The 8,236-nt window shown below is 63.1% G+C and overlaps 1 non-coding gene across 1 annotated transcript; it reads left to right on the top strand.

Annotated features, from left to right (window-relative positions):
- The first annotated feature begins 313 nt into the window (after positions 1–313).
- On the top strand, positions 314–432 carry LOC131862872 (5S ribosomal RNA). Its single transcript, XR_009361808.1, has one exon. It is a non-coding gene; the product is annotated as a 5S ribosomal RNA (ribosomal RNA).
- Positions 433–8,236: the final 7,804 nt, after the last annotated feature.

The following is an 8,236-nucleotide window of genomic DNA, read 5'->3' as shown; positions in this document are numbered from 1 at the left end:
GCCCCGAACATGCACCAAGGTGCACTCGGCCCACATGTGAGCGCAGGTCGTTGCGCCCGAGGTGGTGTGTGGGCACCGCGTTGCAGACGGGACACTGCACGCACACGACGCCCCCTCCAGGTGCACGCACGTAGGCCGGGCCGGGTGCACACCCGACGCCCTAGCAAGGTGCGCGCACCCGGGCAGGGCTCACACTTGGCGAACGGGGCGCACTTCGCGAGGGAGGGTGTGCACCTCGACGGGGGTGGGTGGCCGGGGTGGATTCGCACGTGGGTCGCGGTTTGCTAAGTACACACTGCGACAAGCTCATAACGGGTGCGATCATACCAGCGTTAGTGCACCGGATCCCATCAGAACTCCGCAGTTAAGCGCGCTTGGGCCGGAGTAGTACTGGGATGGGTGACCTCCCGGGAAGTCCCGGTGTTGCACCCTTTTTTAGTTTTTCGCCGGGCGTCGCAATGCTATTTGAATAAACCTTTTGCCCGTTTGCGTTCTCGTCGGGGCCGGGCCGGGCCGGGGTGCGCTGCCCGCACTACCGCGCGCGCGGGGGCGACACCGAGCGCGCACCCGAGGCGCCCCGAGCACACAGGCCACGGTGCAACCCGGGCGTTGTGCGCGCACCCCGGTGCGCCCGAGGTGCTGCGCGCGCACCCAGGTGAAATCGGTGTGCACCTCGGCCAGTGCGCGCTCGGTCGAGTCGCGCACGTTGGCCAAGGTGCACGGTGATGTTTCTTACTCTAAGGTTCCGCACCAGACGCCCGGGACAGGTGAGCGAAGCTGGGCGGGGCCGGGTGCGCGGCCGGGGCAGGTGCACGCAGCTGGAGAGAGCTTTGGAGCACACTTCGGAGCGCACCAATGATGCGCTCCATTCAAAAGTTTCCTGAAAAGGCAAAAAAAGTTGAGATTATAGAATTTCCCACTTGAGAGATTGTAAAAAAAAAAAATTTAAAATGAAGGAAACGCGGGTGCCAAGGTGTGCGCAGCCCAGCCAAGGTGTGCGCACCAAGGCGCCCACCCTGGCGAAGGTGCACGCAAGGTGCGCACCCGAGGCAAACCGGACAATTAACCCAACTTTCGACTTCGCGCGCACCTTGGAGCGCACTTCGGAGCGCTCCTTGGTGCGCACCAATCTTGGGCACCTCGGAGTGCACCATGGCGCCCACCAAGGTGCGCACCCGGGGCAAACCGAGCTCCGACTTCGTGCGCACCTTGGAGCGCACGAAAGGTGCGCACCATGGCGCCCACCAAGGTGCGCAGCCCAGCCAAGGCGTGCGCATCAAGGTGCGCACCCTGGCGAAGGTGCGCACCCGGGGCAAACCGAGCTCCGACTTCGTGCGCACCTTGGAGCGCACAAAAGGTGCGCAACCCAGCCAAGGTGTGCGCACCCCGGTCAAACCGAGCTCCGAATCGTGCGCACCAGAGGTGCACGCCATCGTGCGCACCTTGGAGCACACTTCGGAGCCCTCCTTGGTGCGCGCCGATGTTGCGCACCTCGGAGCGCACCCGGGGAAAACAATGCAATTAACCCGACTTTCGACTTCGTGGGCACCTCGGAGCGCTCTCGGGTTCGCACCTCGGAGCACACCGAGGTGCGCACCTTTGATGCGCTGCCTTCACCAATTTCCAGAAAAGGCAAGAAAACATTGAGAAGGTGTGCGCACCGAGGTGCCCACCCTGGCGAAGGTGCACGCGAGGTGCGCACCCGGGGCAAACCGGGCTCCGACTTCGTGCACGCCGCACCTTGGAGCACACTTCGGAGCGCTCCTTGGTGCGCACCAGGGCGCGCAACCCAGCCGAGGTGCCCACCCCGGCGAAGGTGCACGCGAGGTGCGCACCCGGGGCAAACCGGGCTCCGACTTCGTGCACGCCATGGTGCCCACCGCGGCGAAGGTGCACGCGAGGTGCGCACCCGGGGCAAACCGGGCTCCGACTTCGTGCACGCCGCACCTTGGAGCACACTTCGGAGCGCTCCTTGGTGCGCACCATGGTGCCCACCAGGGCGCGCAACCCCGCCGAAGGTGCACGCGAGGTGCGCACCCGGGGCAAACCGGGCTCCGACTTCGTGCACGCCGCACCTTGGAGCACACTTCGGAGCGCTCCTTGGTGCGCACCATGGTGCCCACCAGGGCGCGCAACCCCGCCGAAGGTGCACGCGAGGTGCGCACCCGGGGCAAACCGGGCTCCGACTTCGTGCACGCCATGGTGCGCACCGCGGCGAAGGTGCGCACCCGGGGCAAACCGGGCTCCGACTTCGTGCACGCCGCACCTTGGAGCACACTTCGGAGCGCTCCTTGGTGCGCACCAGGGCGCGCAACCCAGCCGAGGTGCCCACCCCGGCGAAGGTGCACGCGAGGTGCGTACCCGGGGCAAACCGGGCTCCGACTTCGTGCACGCCGCACCTTGGAGCACACTTCGGAGCGCTCCTTGGTGCGCACCATGGTGCCCACCAGGCCGCGCAACCCAGCCAAGGTGTGCGCACCAAGGTGCACGCGAGGTGCGCACCCGGGGCAAACCGGGGTCCGACTTCGTGCACGCCGCACCTTGGAGCACACATCGGGGCGCTCCCGGGTTCGCACCGGCGTTGCGCACCGTGGTGGGCACCTCGGAGCACACCAAGGTGGGCAGCGAGGTGCGCACCTTTGATGCGATGCCTTCACTAATTTCCATAAAAGGCAAAAAAAAAACGAGATTTTAAAATTTCCGTTTTGAAAGATAGTGAGAAAAAGGGAATGCTGGTGCCATCTTGAGCCCGCCCTGGTGCGCAGCCCAGCCAAGGTGTGCGCACCAAGGTGCCCACCCTGGCGAAGGTGCGCGCCCGGGCAATTAACCCAACTTCCAACTTCGCGCGCGCCAGGGTGGGAGCGCACCCAACAACCGGGCCTGGGAAGAGCCAATGCGAGAAACCCCACCAAACGCTCTGACAAAAAAAGAGGGGGCGCTCCAGTAACCCCGCTTCGGAGCGCACCCTGGGCAAACCCAGCCAAGGTGCCCACCCCGGCCAAGGTGCAGGCGAGGTGCGCACCCGGGGCAAACCGGGCTCCGACAACGTGCACGCCGCACCTTGGAGCACACTTCGTAGCGCTCCCGGGTGCGCACCTCAGAGCACACCAAGGTGGGCAGCGAGGTGCGCACCTTTGATGCGCTGCCTTCACTAATTTCCAGAAAAGGCAAAAAAAAAAGGAGATTTTAAAATTTCCGTTTTGAAAGATAGTGAAAAAAACGGAACGCGCGTGCCATCTTGAGCCCGCCCTGGTGCGCAGCCCAGGTAAGGTGCCCACCCTGGCAAAGGTGCGCACCCGGGCAATTAACCCTACTTCCGACTTCGTGCGCGCCAGGGTGGCAACCGGGCCTCGGAAGAGCCAATGCGAGAAACCCCACCAAACGCTCCGACAAAAAAAGAGGCGGCGCTCCAATAACCCCGCTTCGGAGCGCAGCCGGGGCAAACCCAGCCAAGGTGCCCACCCCGACGAAGGTGCACGCGAGGTGCGCACCCGGGGCAAACCGGGCTCCGACAACGTGCACGCAGCACCTTGGAGCACACTTCGAAGCACTCCCGGGTGCCCACCGGCGTTGCGCACCGTGGTGGGCAGCGAGGTGCGCACCTTTGATGCGCTGCCTTCACTAATTTCCAGAAAAAGGCAAACAAAAATGAGATTTTAAAATTTCCGTTTTGAAAGATAGTGAAAAAAAAGGAACGCGGGTGCCATCTTGAGCCCGCCCTGGTGCGCAGCCCAGGCAAGGCATGCGCACCAAGGTGCCCACCCGAGGTGCACACGCGGGGCAAACCGGGCTCCGACTTCGTGCAGGCCGCACCTTGGAGCACACTTCGGAGCGCTCCTTGGTGCGCACCATGGTGCCCACCAGGGCGCGCAACCCAGCCAAGGTCTGCACACCAAGGTGCCCACCCCGGCGAAGGTGCACGCGAGGTGCGCACCCGGGGCAAACCGGGCTCCGACTTCGTGCACGCCATGGTGCCCACCGCGGCGAAGGTGCACGCGAGGTGCGCACCCGGGGCAAACCGGGCTCCGACTTCGTGCACGCCGCACCTTGGAGCACACTTCGGAGCGCTCCTTGGTGCGCACCATGGTGCCCACCAGGGCGCGCAACCCAGCCAAGGTGTGCGCACCAAGGTGCACGCGAGGTGCGCACCCGGGGCAAACCGGGGTCCGACTTCGTGCACGCCGCACCTTGGAGCACACATCGGAGCGCTCCCAGGTTCGCACCAGCGTTGCGCACCTTTGATGCGCTGCCTTCACTAATTTCCAGAAAAGGCAAAAAAAAACGATATTTTAAAATTTCCGTTCTGAAAGATAGTGAAAAAAACGGAACGCGGGTGCCATCTTGAGCCCTTCCTGGTGCGCAGCCCAGGCAAGTTGTGCGCACCAAGGTGCCCACCCTGGCGGAGGTGCGCGCCCGGGGCAAACCGGGCTCCGACTTCGTGCACTGCATGGTGCCCACCAAGGCGCGCAACCCAGCCAAGGTGCCCACCGCAGCGAAGGTGCACGCGAGGTGCACACCCGGGGCAAACCGGGCTCCGACTTCGTGCACGCCGCACCTTGGAGCACACTTCAGAGCGCTCCTTGGTGCGCACCAGGGCGCGCAACCCAGCCGAGGTGCCCACCCCGGCGAAGGTGCACGCGAGGTGCGCACCCGGGGCAAACCGGGCTCCGACTTCGTGCACGCCATGGTGCCCACCGCGGCGAAGGTGCGCACCCGGGGCAAACCGGGCTCCGACTTCGTGCACGCCGCACCTTGGAGCACACTTCGGAGCGCTCCTTGGTGCGCACCATGGTGCCCACCAGGCCGCGCAACCCAGCCAAGGTGTGCGCACCAAGGTGCACGCGAGGTGCGCACCCGGGGCAAACCGGGGTCCGACTTCGTGCACGCCGCACCTTGGAGCACACATCGGGGCGCTCCCGGGTTCGCACCGGCGTTGCGCACCGTGGTGGGCACCTCGGAGCACACCAAGGTGGGCAGCGAGGTGCGCACCTTTGATGCGATGCCTTCACTAATTTCCATAAAAGGCAAAAAAAAAACGAGATTTTAAAATTTCCGTTTTGAAAGATAGTGAGAAAAAGGGAATGCTGGTGCCATCTTGAGCCCGCCCTGGTGCGCAGCCCAGCCAAGGTTTGCGCACCAAGGTGCCCACCCTGGCGAAGGTGCGCGCCCGGGCAATTAACCCAACTTCCAACTTCGCGCGCGCCAGGGTGGGAGCGCACCCAACAACCGGGCCTGGGAAGAGCCAATGCGAGAAACCCCACCAAACTCTCTGACAAAAAAAGAGGGGGCGCTCCAGTAACCCCGCTTCGGAGCGCACCCTGGGCAAACCCAGCCAAGGTGCCCACCCCGGCCAAGGTGCAGGCGAGGTGCGCACCCGGGGCAAACCGGGCTCCGACAACGTGCACGCCGCACCTTGGAGCACACTTCGTAGCGCTCCCGGGTGCGCACCTCAGAGCACACCAAGGTGGGCAGCGAGGTGCGCACCTTTGATGCGCTGCCTTCACTAATTTCCAGAAAAGGCAAAAAAAAAAGGAGATTTTAAAATTTCCGTTTTGAAAGATAGTGAAAAAAACGGAACGCGCGTGCCATCTTGAGCCCGCCCTGGTGCGCAGCCCAGGTAAGGTGCCACCCTGGCAAAGGTGCGCACCCGGGCAATTAACCCTACTTCCGACTTCGTGCGCGCCAGGGTGGCAACCGGGCCTCGGAAGAGCCAATGCGAGAAACCCCACCAAACGCTCCGACAAAAAAAGAGGCGGCGCTCCAATAACCCCGCTTCGGAGCGCAGCCGGGGCAAAGCAAGCCAAGGTGCCCACCCCGACGAAGGTGCACGCGAGGTGCGCACCCGGGGCAAACCGGGCTCCGACAACGTGCACGCAGCACCTTGGAGCACACTTCGAAGCACTCCCGGGTGCCCACCGGCGTTGCGCACCGTGGTGGGCAGCGAGGTGCGCACCTTTGATGCGCTGCCTTCACTAATTTCCAGAAAAAGGCAAAAAAAAATGAGATTTTAAAATTTCCGTTTTGAAAGATAGTGAAAAAAAAGGAACGCGGGTGCCATCTTGAGCCCGCCCTGGTGCGCAGCCCAGGCAAGGCATGCGCACCAAGGTGCCCACCCGAGGTGCACACCCGGGGCAAACCGGGCTCCGACTTCGTGCAGGCCGCACCTTGGAGCACACTTCGGAGCGCTCCTTGGTGCGCACCATGGTGCCCACCAGGGCGCACCCGGGGCAAACCGGGCTCCGACTTCGTGCACGCCGCACCTTGGAGCACACATCGGAGCGCTCCCAGGTTCGCACCAGCGTTGCGCACCTTTGATGCGCTGCCTTCACTAATTTCCAGAAAAGGCAAAAAAAAACGATATTTTAAAATTTCCGTTCTGAAAGATAGTGAAAAAAACGGAACGCGGGTGCCATCTTGAGCCCTTCCTGGTGCGCAGCCCAGGCAAGTTGTGCGCACCAAGGTGCCCACCCTGGCGGAGGTGCGCGCCCGGGGCAAACCGGGCTCCGACTTCGTGCACTGCATGGTGCCCACCAAGGCGCGCAACCCAGCCAAGGTGCCCACCGCAGCGAAGGTGCACGCGAGGTGCGCACCCGAGGTGCACACCCGGGGCAAACCGGGCTCCGACTTCGTGCACGCCGCACCTTGGAGCACACTTCAGAGCGCTCCTTGGTACGCACCAGGGCGCGCAACCCAGCCAAGGTGCTCACCCCGGCGAAGGTGCACGCGAGGTGCGCACCCGGGGCAAACCGGGCTCGAACTTCGTGCACGCCGCACCTTGGAGCACACATCGGAGCGCTCCCGGGTTCGCACCAGCATTGCGCACCTTTGATGCGCTGCCTTCACTAATTTCCAGAAAAGGCAAAAAAAAGAAAAAAATGAGATTTTAAAATTTCCGTTTTGAAAGATAGTGAAAAAAACGGAACGCGGGTGCCATCTTGAGCCCGCCCTGGTGTGCAGCCCAGGCAAGTTGTGCGCACCAAGGCACCCACCCTGGCCAAGGTGGGTCACGGGGTGGGTCCTAGGGTGGGTAACGGGGTGGGTACTAAGGTGCGTGCCAAGGTGGGTCATAGGGTGGGTGCCAAGGTGGGCACCAGGGTGGGTGTGCACCAACCCTAGCCAGGGTAGGTCACGGGGTGGTTGTCGGGGTGGGCGTCAAGGAGCCAAGGTGGGTGGCAAGTAGCCAAGTTGCGTGCCAAGGTGGGTGTCGGGGTGGGTGCCAAGGATCCAAGGTGGGTGCCAAGGAACCAAGGTGGGTGTCTGGGTGGGTGCCGAGGTGGGAGCCAGGGTGGGTCCCAAGGTGAGTGCAAAGGTGGGTGCCAGGGTCAAGGTGAGTGCCAATGTGGGTTCCAAGGTGCCAGGGTCAGGGTGAGTGCCAATGTGGGTTCAAAGGTGCTAAGTTGGGTGCGAGGTTGGGTGCGAGGGTGGGTGGGTGCCAAGGTGTGCTAGGTGGAAGCCCGGGTGGGTCGGCATCCCATGGGTGTCGAGTTGGGTGCCTGATGGGTGCTTCTTGTCAAGTTTTAGTCGTCGGGACTCATTTCGAGCCTTAGAGGTCGTTTCTTGTCCGGTTGCCCTGTCTTCGACCTGGGAACCCAATTTTGGTCCTCGGGTCCCATTTTTTTTTGTCTCGCATCCCACTTTTGGCCTGTGGCCTTTTCGGGGTCGATTCTCGTTTTGGGCATCAGAGCATGTTTCTTCTCCTAAAACCCAATATTTGTTTATTAAGTCTCGGAACACATTTTTGTTCTCGTGGACCCATCATGGGTCTTGGAACGCATTTGTGGTCCTTGGGTCCCATTTTGCATCCCGAAACTTGTGTTTTGGTGCTTGATCCCTATTTTGGGTGCCCACCTTGCACCAAGTGCGCACCCGGGGCAAACCGAGCGCCTTGGTGCACCGGGGCAAGATTGAGCGTGCACCCGAGGCGCCCCGAACATGCACCAAGGTGCACTCGGCCCACATGTGAGCGCAGGTCGTTGCGCCCGAGGTGGTGTGTGGGCACCGCGTTGCAGACGGGACACTGCACGCACACGACGCCCCCTCCAGGTGCACGCACGTAGGCCGGGCCGGGTGCACACCCGACGCCCTAGCAAGGTGCGCGCACCCGGGCAGGGCTCACACTTGGCGAACGGGGCGCACTTCGCGAGGGAGGGTGTGCACCTCGACGGGGGTGGGTGGCCGGGGTGGATTCGCACGTGGGTCGCGGTTTGCTAAGTACACACTGCGACAAGCTCATAAC

The sequence above is a fragment of the Cryptomeria japonica genome, unplaced genomic scaffold, assembly GCF_030272615.1.
Source record: "Cryptomeria japonica unplaced genomic scaffold, Sugi_1.0 HiC_scaffold_52, whole genome shotgun sequence".
NCBI classification, from domain to species: Eukaryota; Viridiplantae; Streptophyta; class Pinopsida; order Cupressales; family Cupressaceae; genus Cryptomeria; species Cryptomeria japonica.
This window is presented reverse-complemented; position numbering and strand designations above follow the sequence as displayed.